The sequence below is a fragment of the Gossypium arboreum genome, chromosome 2 (assembly GCF_025698485.1).
Source record: "Gossypium arboreum isolate Shixiya-1 chromosome 2, ASM2569848v2, whole genome shotgun sequence".
NCBI lineage: Eukaryota > Viridiplantae > Streptophyta > Magnoliopsida > Malvales > Malvaceae > Gossypium > Gossypium arboreum.
In genome coordinates this window covers 26755605-26773123 of record NC_069071.1, presented here as the reverse complement: position 1 = coordinate 26773123, position 17519 = coordinate 26755605, and the positions used below count along the sequence as shown (strand labels likewise).

Here is a 17519-nt window from a genome sequence, read left to right as displayed (position 1 = left end):
TAAAATCACATGGGCTACCACACAGACGTGTCCCAGGCCGTGTGAGAAACACGGGCCAAGGACACGGACGTGTGCTCAGCCGTGTGAAAACCCCTGTAGGTTTGAATTGGAAAATAAATCCAATAATTACACACAGGTGTGGGACATGGGCGTATCCCCAAGCACATGGGTGTGTGTATTGCCTCCACACGAGCGTGTGAGGCTTTAACCTAGAAATTTTCTTAGAATTTTCATGAGTTCTTGGTTTAGTCCCGGACCGCTAATGATGTATGTTTTGGGCTTCGTAGGTCTATAATAAGGACAAATTGACTTTAATTGATTGGTTTTAGTTGAATGAAATTTTGTGGCCCAGTTCTGTATGTTTGGTTTTGCTTAAGTTCGATAATGCCTCGTACCCTATCTCGGCATCAGATACAGGTAAGGGTGTTACATTCCAACTGAGCTATTTTCAAAAGCGCTGAAAGTGATACTAAGATATTTGAAAATATGTTTGTGATAAGTTGAAACTTGGAAAGGTATGAATAAGAGTTTATGATATGTATGTTGGTACGTGATATTCGCGACAGGTTTTAAAAATTTATAATTAATCGTTCTTGAAACTAACTATTATCACGATGAAGGCAAGTGTACCTATCGAACAGTAGTATAGCTTTAGCAAGACCGGATTGTCGAACCCAAAGGAACCAAGATTACTAGTAATTACTTTCTTTTTATTATCTAGCCTAAAAATTAAGGGATTTGTTTGTCTAAACTAATTAACTAAACTAAGAATGCACAGAGATAAATTGGGGAAAATCTTTTGGGAAAATTCGATTGATTCAGATAATACCCAAGGAAAAATCCACCTAGACTTCACTTATTATTTGAATCTGAATCAGACGATTTATTCATTTGACTTGATCCGTAGAAATCCCTAAGTTATATTATTATCTCTCTCGAGACTAATAACGTCTAACCCTAGGTTGATTTAATTGAAATCTCTTTCTAATTAACGTCCTAGTGTTGCATTAACTCGATCTATGGATCCCCTTATTAGGTTTCACCCTAATTCGATAAAATCTTATCACCCTATCTCTAGGCGTGCAATCAACTCCGCTTAATTACGACAAATTTACTCTTAAACAGGGTCTTTTCCTCCTTTGAATAAGAGCATTAACTTAAATCAATATCCTGGAATATTAAAACAAGAATTAAGAACAAGTCAAATTTTTATCATACAATTCAAATAATAGTAACAAGATCTGTCTTAGGTTTTATTCCCCTTAGGTATTTAGGGGGTTTAGTTTTTAATTATAAAATAAAACATCTCAGAAGAACAATGAATACAAAACATAAAGAAAAGCCAAAACCCCTGAATGAAAATTGAAGGGAGATTTTCAGTCTTGACAATGAATCCAGCTTCTGAGATGGACCAATCGGCTTCCCTTGAGTAATTCCTTGATTCCTACTCTGCGTGTCTGTTCTAAGTGCCTCCTCCAGTGTTTAAATAGGCTTTAGAATGCCTTGAGCCCTCAAAAATGGCCTTTTCCAAATAGGGCTATACTTGGGCTCAGCAGGGACACGCCCGTGTGCGATTACTGTAGCCCATGGTCAAGGCTATTGAATAGGCATGGGTGTGTAGTCTACCCGTGTTAGTAGTGCTTCGGTCTTGCCAAATGGACACGCCCGTGTGAAGAAGTCCAGGCCATGTTGATTTCCCACGTGAGTCCATTTTCTCAGTTTTCAACCCGTTTCTCTCTCTTTTTACTCTCTTATGCTCACCTAAGTATAAAACATGAAATTAAAGGATTAAGAGCATCGAATTCACCAAATCTAAGAAGAAACCATCCATAAATGTGCTAAATATGGGATAAAAATATGTATAAATTACGGTTTATCATATGTGATGATGTACAAAATGAAATAACCATAAGTTGAGAAATATAGGTAAAATATCATTGTTCCGGTTGAACGTTGTATGTCAATGGATTATGGTGATTTTATGAAACGAAATGAAAGTTTATATTTTGATAAGCTCATCCATGTTTGTTTTCCATTCATATGATGTTATGTGCCTAACTTGTTTGATTAAGTGAATGCAATAAGTAAATTTACTAAAAAGTTATAGAATGTATGTATAAGTGCACTTGTTTGAATAATATACTCGAAAAGTTCATGTGACATAAATATGTATGTTAATTTGTCTGAAGTGAATTAAATAACTGTGATGATATTATGATGATGATGAATGTTAAGTTTCCTGTGTGCATATTTGAGAGTCGAGTTAGAGGCTTTACAACCTCGCCCTCTTACCAATGTGGTATTTTATAATGAAATTTCACGAGATTTATGTTGAACGAGTTCACAAGTGAGAGACTAAAAGTTCAATAGCGGAATAACTAATAATATGATCTAAGTTAAAAATAGTTTGGCAAGTGAATACAGTTTTGGAAAAGATTCTAGGTTATTCTAAAGATCATTCGAATTTCGCAATGTCACGGTTAAAGAAAAAGTTAATCTCGGCTAATCAACTCATTCAAGTATGATGTCTAAGGTATGTATTTGCTGGAATTTCTTCCGAATTGATTTTCGTTAGTGAATGGAATAATGCGAGATTAGTGATGACAGAATTAGTCAGAGAAATGATATTTGAATCGTAAAGATGTTTGAGTGTAACAGTTGAAATTAAATAGATTATGATGATCTCTCTTGGGTATTTTATATATTCATTTATCCTCAGATATATATGTGATTGTTCATTTTCTGATGAAATTCTTATCGTATGAGAATGCTAGCTGATTATAATGTTAGATGAAAGCACTATTAGTCTGTTTGGTTGATGATCAGCATATCTTATCTCTCTCACTTTGGGGTTCTATTCTATTATATTTGGACTAAAAGTTTATGGTGAAAATTTATGTGAGGCTATTCTTCTGTTTCTACTGGATGTTGTTTTGTTTTATATATATTGGGAAAATATATTATCTCTGTTACAATTGATTCCAGAGCATGTAAGCATTGTTTTTCTTCTGGTTTTCTCCCATGAATCACCAAGATCTTTATTACTTCTTATGAGTTATGTTCTCAGACTTCCAGTATGGTATTCGCATCTTGGATTTCTTTATCTCGATTCTCTTATCATCCTTATTTTGTAAATTATCAATCATGTACATTCATGGGTGAGTAGACGGGCAGTTTGAAGGAAGAATTCATGTTCTAGAAAGTATGATACAGAGATATACCTATTAGATTTGTTCTAATCGAATGATGTTGTTATGAGTTAAAGCTGTTCCGATTGATGAGTTATCTCATTTGTGAAAGTTTGAGTGGTTTGTTACATGTTAAGAAAGTTGAAAACAATTAAAGGTGTTATTAACCAAAACACTGACTCTGGGTTTTGTTTGAATTGAGTAAAGAATTCGTGATTTTTCAGTGATGCACTATCTAATGGATTGGAATTTGTTTTAATACAAGAATGTCAAGTGACAGTTTATGCGTTCAGACGGTTAAAGTCTCATTAAAAGAATTGTTCGATGAGTGACTTAGAGTTGGCTGCTAGTATGTCTATATTGAGAAATTGATGACATCGTTTGTTCAAAAAAAAATGTCATGTGCTTCTTGATTCTAAGAGTATAAAGTATCTAAAGTTACAAAAAAATCTAAAATTAAGACAATGTTGATGGCTTGAACTATTGAAAGATTGTAGATAGTTAATGATTAACTTTGGGGAAGTAGATATAGTTGCAAATGATTGAATGGAAAGCCTTTGTTCATTTTGTGAGTGTTGGTTACATGATTAACCTTATTTGATGGAAGTCTGAATCTAGCTAAATTAAAAAGCTAAAGTGATGTTTTTCTTTACAAGATTGAGAACCTCAAGAATGTGATAATGAGTGGTAAACTAAATTTAGTACAGTGTAAGATGACTTTTGATTCTGATTTCTGTTATTATTACTCTGAGATAGAATTCGCGCAATGAATTATCCAGAGCTTATGTAGAAAATGTTGTACGAGACTTAGTAGTAGTTTATTTGTTCATTCAGGGAGTAATAAATATGCAGTTATTTAAAAAAGATGTTCTGATGATCAAAAATATAATTTGAGTACGCAGTTGTATCTTGGCAATCTAATTCATCTTTAGATTGATGGTAAGCCTGAGAGAGTAATTCAGATCTTTGATGATATGCTCCAACATTGTGTTTCAGAGTTCAAAAGTGATTGGAAAGAGATATACGAGGTGGAATTGATTTGTGATTCTGAAGAAAAAGGTGAAAGTGATCCATGAAAGTGGAAAGCAACTTCAGACTGACATAAGTAGTATACAGGTTTGAAAATTTAAGATATTGGATTCCAGATTGATGATAGAGTGCTTCTGGAAGTATTTCCCTCGAAGAGGACTCTTCAATGAGGTAGAGGAAACTATGAGAACATTACTCTAATATCTTTTCTGGTAAGATTTTCGGGGACGAAAATCCCTAAAGGGAGGAGAGTTAAAACAGCCCGATTTTGGGTCTAATCGGAACAGTGGTTTCAGGACTACAAATCAGACGTAGAAAAATTTATTTTTATTATATTTTTATGGTTGACAATTTTATGAAATGATTTCGTGAAAATTTCGTTCGAAAATTTTGACGTTTGGGGACTCAATTTAGTCCTTTTGACTAAATTGTAAAAAGAACTAAATTCTAAAATGTGCAAAAGTTGAGTTCTAAATGCTAGAGGTGTCTAATTGCTATGAAATTTTAACTTAGAGGTCCTTAAATGGTAATTAGACCATTGGTTAAGTTGTTGGACAAAAATGGACATGGTTAGGTATGTTTCTACAGTTTTTCATTAAGGATATTTTAGTAATTTAGTAATTAAATGAATTAAAAAGCCAAACTAAAAGCCAATTTTTGTTCATCTTCTACCGCTGAATGTACCAAGAAGAAATGATGGCTAGGGTTTTCCAAGCTTCCAAGCTCGATTATCAAGAAAAAAACGAGGTTTAAAATTAGAACAAGGGAAAAATGAGTATTTAACGGTTAGGTCCTTTTTGCCATTTTTATGTTGAGGTAAGTTCGTATGTTTAATAAGTATTAAATTATATATGTATAAATTCTTAATTGATATAATTATGGTAAATGCTATATTATTGAAATGAAATGTGAATGCTATTGAGTACGATACTGCAGAAATGACCGACAGAGATTCGATACAGCGAAAATCCTAGTTGAACCTTAAAAATATATAGGATACAAATGTCATTACATTAGAGTTACTGAGGCTACGTGTAAGACATATCTGGGATATAGGATCGATATGAGACTTCATGTAAGACCATAACTAGGCTATTGGCATCGATACGAGATTACATGTAAGACCCTATCTTGGATATGACATTGGTACGGTATCGTGTGTACAAGATTCCCAATTATCCTTTAGTATTCCAAGTGGTTCAATAGGTAATTTAATGGGTATGCCAAAGAAGAGAAATAGCATGTAAGTATTATGAATTTGTACAGGTATGTACATAATGTTTATAAGCATTGACTTCATGATATTATGAGTTCATGGTTTCCATTAGAATGTTTTTCCAAAAGCCTTGTGATTATTGATCTATACTTGTAATGTACGAAATATATGGTAAATTCGGTTGGTGCGATCGTGTAATTGGATTTCAGGCCAAATTGAGTTATGATTTAGCATGTTTGATTCACACAAATTATGATTTATTAGATATGAGAAATAAAAAAGATTGACATAATTGCCTATTAAAATGATTATGAGAAGATATGGGCTTTAAACAATTGAAAGATGTTAGAATATATGCTTGAAAAGTGAACACTTATAATTAATGTGCATGTTTATTATGAGGTTTGAAATGATTGGTTGATTGTGGTAAATGGTTATAATGGAGAGATTTCGGTTATTAGACTAATGTCAAAACATGTTAAATTATGCTTGCAAATTGATAGAACAAACAATGTGACTGAATAAGTTATAACTGTGAGTTTTAATGCAATTTATATTATCTTGTGTTTATATCATTGCATTTGGTAGATGATTAGTAAGAGTTGCTTATTATGTTCATATGGACTTACTAAGCTATATAGCTTACCCCCTTCCTTTCCCATGTTTTATCGTGCCGTCAAGCTAGCTCGAGTTGGAGATCGTCGAAGATCCTATCACATTATCAAGCTATCATTCTGGGTATTGATGAATTCAAGCATTTTGAGTTATGTATAAGGACTTGTCATTTTGTTATATGCGTCATATAATGTTAGTCAAGGTAATGGCTTGTAATCACCAAAGGTTTGTTTTGCTATTTGGCCATGTAAGTTGGCTTATGTTGGCTAACATGGTTGTAAACCTAAGTATATTCATATATGTGTCAATGTCTTTGGTGATATGATCATGGTATACTTGGTGAATATGAAATGTTTGGAAATGTGATTTGTGGCATGATTGTGTAATTTTTGGCAATGTGACCTATTGATGAGATGAGGAATTTGAGTATAATTTGGAAACTAGAAAGTAATTAAATGAAGTCTAATGAATGTGAAATTTGTATGTTTGATTTAGGGCTTAATAAATGTAGTGAATATGCTAGATAAAGACTTTGAGTTGATATGTTTTAATCATGAATCTGGATGTTTTGGTTGCCTAAATGTGTATTATTTTGTACCTTTGAATTGGGGTAAGTGTATGTGTGAATAAGGGTGCAAAATGGCTTGGTAAATAGCCTTATTTTTGTCCACACAGGTAGACACACAGGCATGTGCCTAAGCCATGTATGACACACAATCAGCCCCATAGACGTGTGATCTGGCCATGTGTCCATTGCACCTAAATTGTTGCAAAATAGAATGCTCAGTATTGAACACACAGGTATAAGACATAGCTGTGTGTCTCAACCGTGTGAAGGACACGGCCTCGGAACACAGGCGTGTACCATGGCCATGTGGCTTCAATTTACTCTTGGGTGACAAACAGAAAGTTACATGGGTTAGGAACACTGGTGTGTGTGACCACACAGCCTACCCACATGGGCATGTCCTAAGCCACACAGGCGTGTGACTCTTATTTTAGCAAAAAAAAATTCTAACTGTCATACAATTTTCTATGGTTCTTGGTTTAGTCCCAAACCATTTCCAAAGCACGTTTTGAGTCTCGTAGGCTTGTATTAGGGACCCTATGATTAAATGCAAAAAGTTTGAATTTGATGCCAAATTTTATGGCTCAAAAGCGTATGTTTGTTTGTGTTTAAGTCTGATAATTCCTCGTACCCTGTTCAGGCGTTAAATATGGGTAAGGGGTGTTATAGCCCAAACTTTTATGGAAAAATAATCAATGATTGTTAGCATATAATTAGTGCCACCTCTTGAAGGCACTCTGGCTGATCCCTAAAGATCAGAATGAATATAACCCAGCGTTCCCTTCGTGTTATGCATTCCTCTGGTGAATCAAACGTTCTTTTGCTTCCCAAAAATGCAGTGCTCACAGAACTTTAGTTTAATAATGACTTATCCATCAAGAGGTCCTTTTTTGTTTAATTCTGCCATGTCATTCTCACTCATGACCTAGATGCATATTCTAAAGTCTAGTAACATCATCTGACAAGGAAGAGGAAGCGACAACTGCATCACCAATAACAGTAGAACCTTTTAAAACATATAACTTGGAAGTCTTTCTTTGCCCTTTCATCACAATGAGGGAACCCTTGCTAATCTTTAGAACCCCACTTTTAGTTGTGTACTTATGCCCTTTTGAATCGTGAGTACTTAATGAAATCAAATTTTTCTTTAATTTTGTTACATGTTGTATGTCAATAAGTAATCTGATGACTCCATCGAACATTTTAATTTTGACCGTGCATATACCTGCAATTTTACATAACATTATTTCCCATCAAAACACCACCTTCAAACACTTTTTCATATGTTGTAAACCGATCTCGATTAGGAATCGTATAGAAGTGCAACCAAAATCGAGGATCCACTCTTCACTTACTTTAAAGTTGTCAGCAAAAGCATCTAGGAGTTCACCATCGTTGTAGTCTTCTAAAACATCTGCTTCACCAGATTGTTTCGGTTGTTTTCCCTTTCAATTCATAGCCACCCTTTTAATCTTGTTTTGTAACTTTTAGCATTCAGATTTAATGTGCCCTTTCTTCTTAAACAAGTTGTAAGTTTTACATCTGTTTCAAGATCTCGATCTACCCTTAGATTTAAAGTGAGAATTTCGTTCTTCTGTCCTCTCACGATTATCATTAATATTTCATTCGTGTCACTCACAAACAATAAGACCCTCTCCCTAAGAGTCAGATCCAACCACAAGATGTTTCATCTTGTCATACAAAGTTAATGAACCATAGACTTTATCAACTGTGAGAGATTCGCGGCTATAAAAAATCGTATATCTAAAGATTGACTAAGACAAGGGCAACAAACAAAGTAAAATTAACCCTAAATCCTCTTCATCATACTAAACCTTAATGGTCTCTAGGTCTAAGAGAATTTCTTTAAACACAGTTAAGTGCTCTTGCACAGATACACCTTCCTCCTAACGATAAGCATAAAAACGCTGCTTTGTATGCAACTTGCTAATTAGGGTTTTCGACATGCGTAGCTGCTGTAAATTTTCCCATAATGTAGCAACAGTCTTCATCATCATCACGTCCTGCAGAATTTCAATCAAAAAATGTAGATGTAATTGCGTTAAAGCCTTTCAACCTTAATGCTTCTTCTCTTTCTCCGTCAATGTCAAATGCATCTTATCTATCCCTAGTACGACATCCTCCAAATCCATTTATGCAAGAACTGTCTGCATCTTTATCTGCTACAACGCGAATTTTGTGTTGTTATCCAACAATGAAATATCATACTTCAATGTCACCATTACCTTGATCAAGACAAGTAACCTAAAAAGATCTTGATACCAGTTTGTTGAACTAATGTCAATAATGGCAATATAAAACAATAGTAAAGAAAACAGAAGAAAAAAATAAGAATACACAAATTTTACATGGCAACCCTTTCGAAAAAAACCACGGGCAGAGGAAAAGAAAATTCACTAATGTTGAAATTCGAATGATACAAGTGAAATTTATACTACATCTATTTATAGGATGAAAAACCTTATAATAATCAATGATAAATAGATGAAGTGTTGTTAGGTTAAAAAACATTATTCTAATTAATATAAAATAAAATAAGTATAGATCTATATAGATTTTACTTTTATTTTATTTTACCACCATATATATTTTAATAAGGATTCAAGTCACTCAACTCTAACAACCTGTAACACTCATAACCTAAGTAAACTTGAGCAATTAGTGTTACATTTAACATTAAACATTCACTTACAAATTCAAATACTTTTAATTTGGATTTTATGAATAATTTGAGGTCAATATTATGCTTTAAGAAACATAATTTGACTAATAATAAATATTAATTTCATGTACATTTTGTTTAAGGTCTTATACCACCTAATTGAAAATTTTGCCCTACAAGGCCATGTCTCGAGACATTGCCATGGCACTATAGAAATTTGGTTTTGAAGTTGCCTTGTCTTAAGACAATAGGGTGTATGTCTCGAGACAATGAGGTATTTGTTTCGAGACAAAGTCCAATATGTCTTGAGACACTTCCCTGGAACTGTAAAAATTTAAGTTTGAAGTTTAGATGTCTTAAGACCTGAGACATAGGACCTGAATGCTCTACTTTCAAACACTTCTAAACCATACCAAATTTGCTCATGATCAATCCAAACATTAACCAAGACTCTTAAGCCATGTAATACCTTTTATTTACCCATTTCAAATACTATATATATATAACACAAGTATAAATATAACTAAAAATCCCCTTTCTTACGCTATTACTCACCAATGTACATGCCATTAACCTAAACCTGCATTTTAAAGATTCCATAATTATCACCAACTCCGTGAGATGTGAAGATATAATCATAATATATCATAACTCAGTGTTACACAAGATTCCTTTTAGCAGGGTCATTGGGCTCATGCTTTTGGGATTTGGTAATAGGTATTGAAAATTCTAATGGGTGTTTTAATGGCTAATGATTTTACTTGAAATTAGATAGAATTTTTTATTTGAAAATTCACTAATTTTTTGGAAATTCAAGTTTCCGAAAAATTCAAGGATGGTGTTAACGAATTTTTACAACTTCATGATTATGCAATGCCAGAAAACACATAATAGTGCCAATAATTTCCCAAATATCAAATCACTCACAAAATCAACCCAAAACATGACACAATACATAAGATGTAATGACCGAAAATTTCAATATCAAATTTCGTGTCAAATTGAAATAAGTTCAGCAATTTTTTTTATAACAAATTATTTCAAATTTTTTAGATTAAACTATATAGTTTAGATTTTTATGGATTATGAACTTATTTGAATTTTTTGTGCTGATATGTAAAAAAAAAAGCCCCTAAGAAAATATTTTAAAAAAAATCTACTAAGCCCCAATATTAAATTCGCATCTAAATAGCATTTATTATTAATTTAAATAATCATTAAGTCCCTTAATAGTTTCTGTCATCAACCACATTTACTGTTAAAATAAATTGACGAATAATCAGATGACAACATGATAGCCTCTAATTTAATGTGAGTTTATCTTATTTTATAGAAAGCCATTGAATTGATTTGCATATGGGATATTCTGAAGTGGTAATCATGATTTTCTTTAAGCAAAAAGATGAGGAATCCTAGTTGAAATTGAATTTAATTGAGAAATGTGGTATAATAAATATATGAGTAAGGTAATGGTTATTGTTTCTTTTGTTTCGAGCCAAGGTCTTATTATAAACATGAAGTTGTTTCTAAATAAAATAGCTTCGTATATGGTCAAATCATATTTAGCATGATCTATAACAATATATTGGCAATTTATTTCCTCTTTTAATTAGTAGATTTTATTTTAAAATTTTGTGGGGAGCAATTTGTTTTGGGTGAGGCAACAAGTAATAAGAATAATTATAATTGAATTATGAACTCTCTCTGAAAACCAAGAGTGATTTCCAAAGAGTCCTTGAGAAAGCAGTAACTACTACAGCTTGGGATAGAGGAGAGCGGTGGCGACAACAGGGAGGGTAGAGATGAGATATCTCTACTGGCGGAAAAACTAATCCAATTATCAGTTCAGTGCTCGATAGTGGTACAAAATGCAAAACCTACCCTTATATGTTCAATTTGGACAAAAAAGCCCTACAATCTAGAAAGTTTTAGGGCGCAGATGAAGAGCACATGGAAGACTAAAAAAAATTTGAGATCCGATTGGTAGGTCAGAATCTCTTTTCAATTGTGTTTGATCTAGAAGAAGATTTGGAGACAATTATGGAGGGACGCCCATGGTTGTTTCAAAAATACCCAGTTTTATTTGATCGGCTTAAATTAGATTCTGCTCTTCTCTTCTCCATTCTAGATCAGAATGGGCTTGTGTCTGCCAATAAACCGATAGAGAGAAATCAGATTCGGCTCTTCTCTTCTTCGTTCTAGATCAGAACGGGCTCATGTTTGCCAAAATTCGACAAAAAAGATCTTTTACATGCCATTGGTGTTACTTTTGGAGGAGTAATTAGATCTAAAATTATTGGTGATTTATGCAGGTTAAGAAAAAACCTGGAGGTGTAGAAACCCTTTCGAAGAGATATTTTTGTTTCAAGTGACAATAATTTTAAATCGTGGATTTCTTTTTAATAGGATAAGTTACAGATTTTTTGTTTTGGATGTAGAAGAATGGGGCATAGTATTAACAATTGTCTTGTGCTAGATCTTGTAGAAATCAATAAAATTAGAGACGATCCACCATACACTTTAGCACTAAAAGCTGAATCAAATTTAATTAGAAAGGAGAGTATAAAATTAAATACTTTCTCAAAGAAGATGGTGTTTCAATGCTCTTTCACAGGAAACACGAAAACAAAGCACAACAAAATTAATAAATCCGTTGAAGGTAATACGCATGGGAGACCCAAAGAATCAGGCAAAATTCATCTTTACTGACAAATCAAGCTGGATCAGAATGGACTTCAAGTGATGGGTTTGGAGGTAGTGTTAAAGAATCAGGAGGAAGGCTCTACTATGATGCAAACTAGTGAGAAGATTGAAAGATCCAGTGAACTGGGGCAAAATTCAACTTTAATGAAAAATCAAGCTGGAAGAGAATTGCTCCAAGGATTTTGATAGATAAAAGAAGGGATGAAAGCACTATGGGGAAGCGAAAATTTCCAAAATTTGATAAAGGAGATAACAACACAGAATTTTCATATGAAGATGGAGTAAAAAGATTAGAATAAAAAGGAATAATTGACCGAGCAAAAGTTCCCATGGGTATGATGAATGAAAATTTGAAACAAAATGATGTTCCCAACAGTTTAGGATCGTCAGCTGCCAAATGGCAAGCCGACCGGGCGCAATGAAAAACATATATTGGACTGTCCGTGGGTTGGGGAGTCCAGGGTCGGTACGGAGGCTGCGGCATTTGTTAAAGCAACATAATCCCCATATGGTCTTCTTAATGGAGACTAAAATTGTTTAAAAAAAAAAACTTATGGAACAAGTTAGAAGGAGCTGTGGATTTATGAATGGGATTGACATTGAAACTGAAGGTTCTCGTGGTGGACAGTGTTTAGCTTGGAAAGGAGATATCACGGTTAATTTGAGAAGTTTTTCTAAGAACCACATTGATGTAATCATAAAAGAGGATTCTACTAAAGAAGATTGGCAGTTTACGGGGTTTTATGGTTCACCTTATTCGAACCATAAGAATTTTTTGTGGAATCTACTAAGAAAATTGGGCCAAGAAAACAACCATCCTTGGTTAGTAAGTGGTGATTTTAACGAGATTATGTACTCCTTTGAAAAAATTGGAGTAATTCATATAGAGCAGAGGAGAATGAAAGCCTTTCAAGAGGTTTTAGAGGAATGCTAGCTTATGGATATAGGTTACTCGAGGGTTTGGTTCACATGGGAAAAGGGGAACTTGCCAAAAATAAAAATAAAAGAGAGACTTGATAGGGTAGTTACAAATGAAAAAATGGATGAATCTGTTTCAAATGGTAAGTCTTCAACATCTACCCTATTCAATGTCGGGTCAGTGCCCTCTCGTTTTAAATACAAACAATGGAATCATGTTTACAGGGAGTCTAAAATTTAAATTTGAGAAGTGGTGGACCATGGAAGAGTCTTTCGAACAAGAGGTAAAGTTATCATGGGAATCCTCAACACGGACGTTAATAGAGAAACTTCAAAAATTATTGTTTTGTTTGAAGAGATGGGCAAGCACAATTAAAAGAGGTAGAGAGGGACTAAAAAGAAAGTTAAAAAAGGAACTCTCAGTTTTGTTAGAGAAAGAAAGGTATGATGAAACAATGGCTAAAATTATTGATACTACAATTCATCTTAATATGGAGATTAATAAAGATGAAATATACTGGGAACAAAGGGCAAGAGCAAATTAGATTCTGCTTGGGGATAAAAATTCAGCCTTTTTTCACTAATGCGCCTAAATTTGTAGACTATCTACCACAATTTATAGGCTGTAATTGTATGAAGGGAAATTACTAATGATTCAGAGATTAAAGAGGTTATTACTTCATTCTTTCAGGAGCTTCTTATGAAAAATGGAGTTGAAGACCCATCAAATCTTCTTATGGGCATTGAAGGAAATTTTTTTATTGAGTTAAATTCAGCTTTATTATCTCCTTTTACGGCAGAAAAAGTGCAAACAACTTTAAGAGGAATGGGGCCTACAAAAGTACCAAGACCTTTTTACTTTCCAGTATTATTCTTTCAAGGGTGTTGCCGCATAATAGGTAAAGATGTTTAGAACTTCTGCTTAGGTATCCTGAATAGGGACCAAAATTTCAACTCTCTTAATATGACTGATAAAATTCTTATTCCAAAAGTCCAAAATCCTACAAAATTAGTTAGCTTTAGACATATTTGTTTTTGTACTGTCATATATAAAATTGTGGCAAAAATATTAGCAAATTGTTTACTAGAAGTTATTGGTAGCTACATTGGTAAAGCATAAAGCGCTTTTGTACAGGGAGACTTATATATGATAATGTGCTTTTAGCATAAGAAATTCTACACAGATTTCGACAAAAGGGAACAGGAGAAAAGAATATATGGCAGTGAAACTAGATATGAGTAAAGCTTATGATAGAGTTGAATAGGACTTTATAAAGATAGTACTGTTACAAATAGGCTTCTCAAGGGAGTGGGTGGTATTAATTATGAAATACATTACCACAATCTCTTATGTAGTAAATATCAATGGAAAGAAGGGAGGAACTTTTCAACCTATAAAGGGGCTTAGCCGAGGTAATCCCCTTAGTCCATTTCTTTTTCTAATACGTAGTGCAGAACTTTCATCATTGATGAGATAAAAAATGGTAGAGGGTTTGCTAAAAGGTGAAAAAGCAAGCAAAAGAGGGCCGGAGTTATCTCACCTACTTTTTGCGGATGATTGTATTTTGTTTGGTGAAGTAACAATTAGGGGTGCGACAATTTTGAAAGGGATACTAAAGGAATATGAAAGCTGCTCAGGGCAATGTGTAAACTTTAATAAATCAACGATCTTCTACAACTCAAATACAAAAGAAGAAAAAAAAAGAAGTCTCAACAATGCTAGGAATAAGAAGCTTAACAAATCTTGAAAAATATTTGGCTCTCCCTAATGTTCTAGGCAGACGGTAAATCGAATCTTTTCAAAATTTAAAAAAAAAAAGGTCTCTGGGAATTAAATGCTGCGTCACTAAGTTTCTATCGTAAGGGAGAAAGGAGATCTTCTTTAAATCAGTACTACAGGCAATACCTACGTATGCTATGTCTTGCTTTCTTCTACCAAATTTATTATATGGAGAGATCGAAAATATTTGTGCTAGATTTTCGTGGCAAAAGGGCCACGGGAAAAGAGGAATACAATGGTGCTAGTGGAAACATTTGTGTCGTCCTAAAGAGGAAGGCAAAATGGGGTTCGAGAGTATGACTATTTAATATCGCATTACTAAGAAAACAAGGATAGAGGTTCTTAAATTACCCAAATTCTTTAGTTGCGCAAGTATTTAAAGCAAAATATTTTCCAGAAGATTTTTTTTAAACTCGTGATTGGGAAATAATAGCACTTTTGTATGGAGGAGTATATGGGCGAGTAAGGGTATTTTGGAAGGAGGATTTTGCTGGAAGGTAGGTTTGGGTACGATCATTTCCGTTATTAATGACAATTGGATTCCAGATTCAAGAAACTTTAGACTATCGTCAAGTAATTTTAATTTGTCAGATTTTAAAGTTGCTGAGTTAATTGATTCTAATGAAAGGAAATGGAAGAGAAAGCTGATTGTCAATACCTTCCCAGAAGTAGAAGTAGAAAAGATCCTTAGCATCCCGTTGGTGAAAGAACCTCATGTTGATATCCTGACGTGGAGCGGGGAACCTTCGGGAGAATACTCTGTTCGAAGTGCCTACAAACTATTACAAATTTTTTATCCTAGAGCTTATGCTTTACAAACCGACTACAGGGATTTTTACAAAAAAACTTTGGCTCTTAGATCTACCTACCAAAATTAAAGTTACAATTTGGAAAATCTCATGGAACTATCTGCCTACAAGGGCTAACATGGTATACAGAAAACTAGTAAACAATTTTGCATGCCCCCGTTGTAGTGAAGGAGCAGAATCAATAGACCACCTCTTCCGCAAATGTCTTATTTCAGTGTCATTTTGGAGAGCATTATCGACCTCAAACTTTAAACAGGAATCTAATATAACATTTGAACAGTGGCTTACTAGGGTTTTCGTTCAACATCCTTTCAGTCATTGCAAAAATTTTGCTGTGCGCTATGGGCCATCTAGGGAGACAGAAATGCTTGTATTCATAAAAAGACAAACAGATTTGGTCAGGAGATAGCAAAATTTGTCCACAACTATATAACAAAGCTACACGGTGTTGGAAAAATAACATCCAAAGGTTTAAAGGAGGAAATAAAATGGAAACACCCACCTGGCCAAACAATAAAAATTAAATTTGATGGAGCCTATGATGAGCGGAATCATCAGTCGGCATCCAAAATAGTCGTCAAAAACAGTGAAGGGCTCGTCCTCCTATCATGCTCAAAGATTCTTCAAAGAGTGTCATCCGCCTTTGCTGTTGAAGCCTTTGCTTGCTGTAAAGCAACCCAGTTAGGAATTGACATGCAATGGCCATAAATCATCATTGAGGGCGATTCTTTATCGATAATAAAGAAATGCAAGGCTAAAGGGTATGATAAATCATAGATAGGGGCTTATATACATGATATTCATCAGTTAAAGATCAGATCCAGAAGTCTATGGTTCGAATATACCCCAAGAACAACAAATGTTTTAGCCCATATTTTTGCAACAGAAACTTTGAAGAAGAAGGAAGAGATGTACCTAGTTGAGAGTGTCCCCAAATATGTTGAAAACCAAATGGAAAATGATAGCATGAGAGAACCGGATTGAAGAAGAAAGGAGATGGAGAGAAAGTGAGGAAGTTTCAAAATGAACAGATCAAAAGTCACGGGGATTAAAGCTTCCTTTGAAAACAGTAGCGCCATTAAAACTGAAATGACAGAATGATGGAAAGACAGAAGTCAGAATTTTTCTGATTGGGTATTAGGACGATAGTAATAATTACACTCTAGAATTTTCTGTTTATTTTTCTTAGTTTCTAAGATATTTTTTTCTTTAACGGGCCATTTTGAGTTTTGGGCCTTCAGTAATGTTTTGATAAATTTTGAAATTTTTTATATTTTTAATTATTATATATAAGCCCAATCCGATTATTAATTTAAAAAAAGAATAATTATAATTGCATAGTCAATATGAAATAAGACTTATTTAGGTTATATAATTTGGGATAATTCTTTTGGAAATTTTATATATTTTAAAGGTTTACACAAATCTCACATACTTTAAATATACCTATCAAAATTATGTTTATATAATGCTGTTTTACTTTAAGCTTGCAAGAGCTAAAATTAGAGGATGGGCACATGCACATGAGGCCTAAGCCCGAAAGCTCAGGTCAGTTCGAATGGGTTCATTCTCCCTCTTACGCATGATACTAGACTCGGTTCGGTTATGCTTTTTTATAATTTTTATTTATTTTATTTCTTATAATTTTAGTCAAATTAGGTTATTTTATTTCTTAGATTTCCTTGACGTTAGAATTAAATAAGATTTTATTAACATTAGAATCAAATATTTACCAACATATCAAATATGTTTATCGAATAACACCGAGCCTATTAAGGAGTCTTCTTCTAATGTCACCAATGAAGATGTAGATATGTGTGAACAAGAGACTTCTAGTGCAACTGTTTGTAAAGACAGTCTGTGTGACCCTATGCATATTGTTGAGACTTCTTCTAGTACTTATATTTGTGAAGAAGAAGGTTGTGATGGTCAAATTAACCAAAAAGTTATTGATGGTGAGAAAACTTCACATGTGACTATGACTTTGGATGAGCTTGACACTTTGAATCC

At 33.7% G+C, this 17519-nt stretch overlaps 1 long non-coding RNA gene across 7 annotated transcripts; it reads right to left on the bottom strand.

Annotated features, from left to right (window-relative positions):
- Window positions 1-1225: 1225 nt before the first annotated feature.
- On the bottom strand, window positions 1226-16681 carry LOC108467243 (uncharacterized). 7 transcript variants are annotated; one of them, XR_008277511.1, is made up of 5 exons: window positions 16425-16681; window positions 16012-16174; window positions 15359-15876; window positions 8863-8891; window positions 8183-8796 (listed from the first exon to the last, which is right to left on the bottom strand). It is a non-coding gene; the product is annotated as an uncharacterized LOC108467243 (long non-coding RNA). The 7 variants fall into 7 exon arrangements; XR_008277510.1 differs by lacking the exons at window positions 8183-8796; window positions 8863-8891 and adding an exon at window positions 1226-1761; XR_001868794.2 differs by having other exon boundaries at window positions 8183-8891.
- Between the last annotated feature and the right edge of the window lie 838 nt (window positions 16682-17519).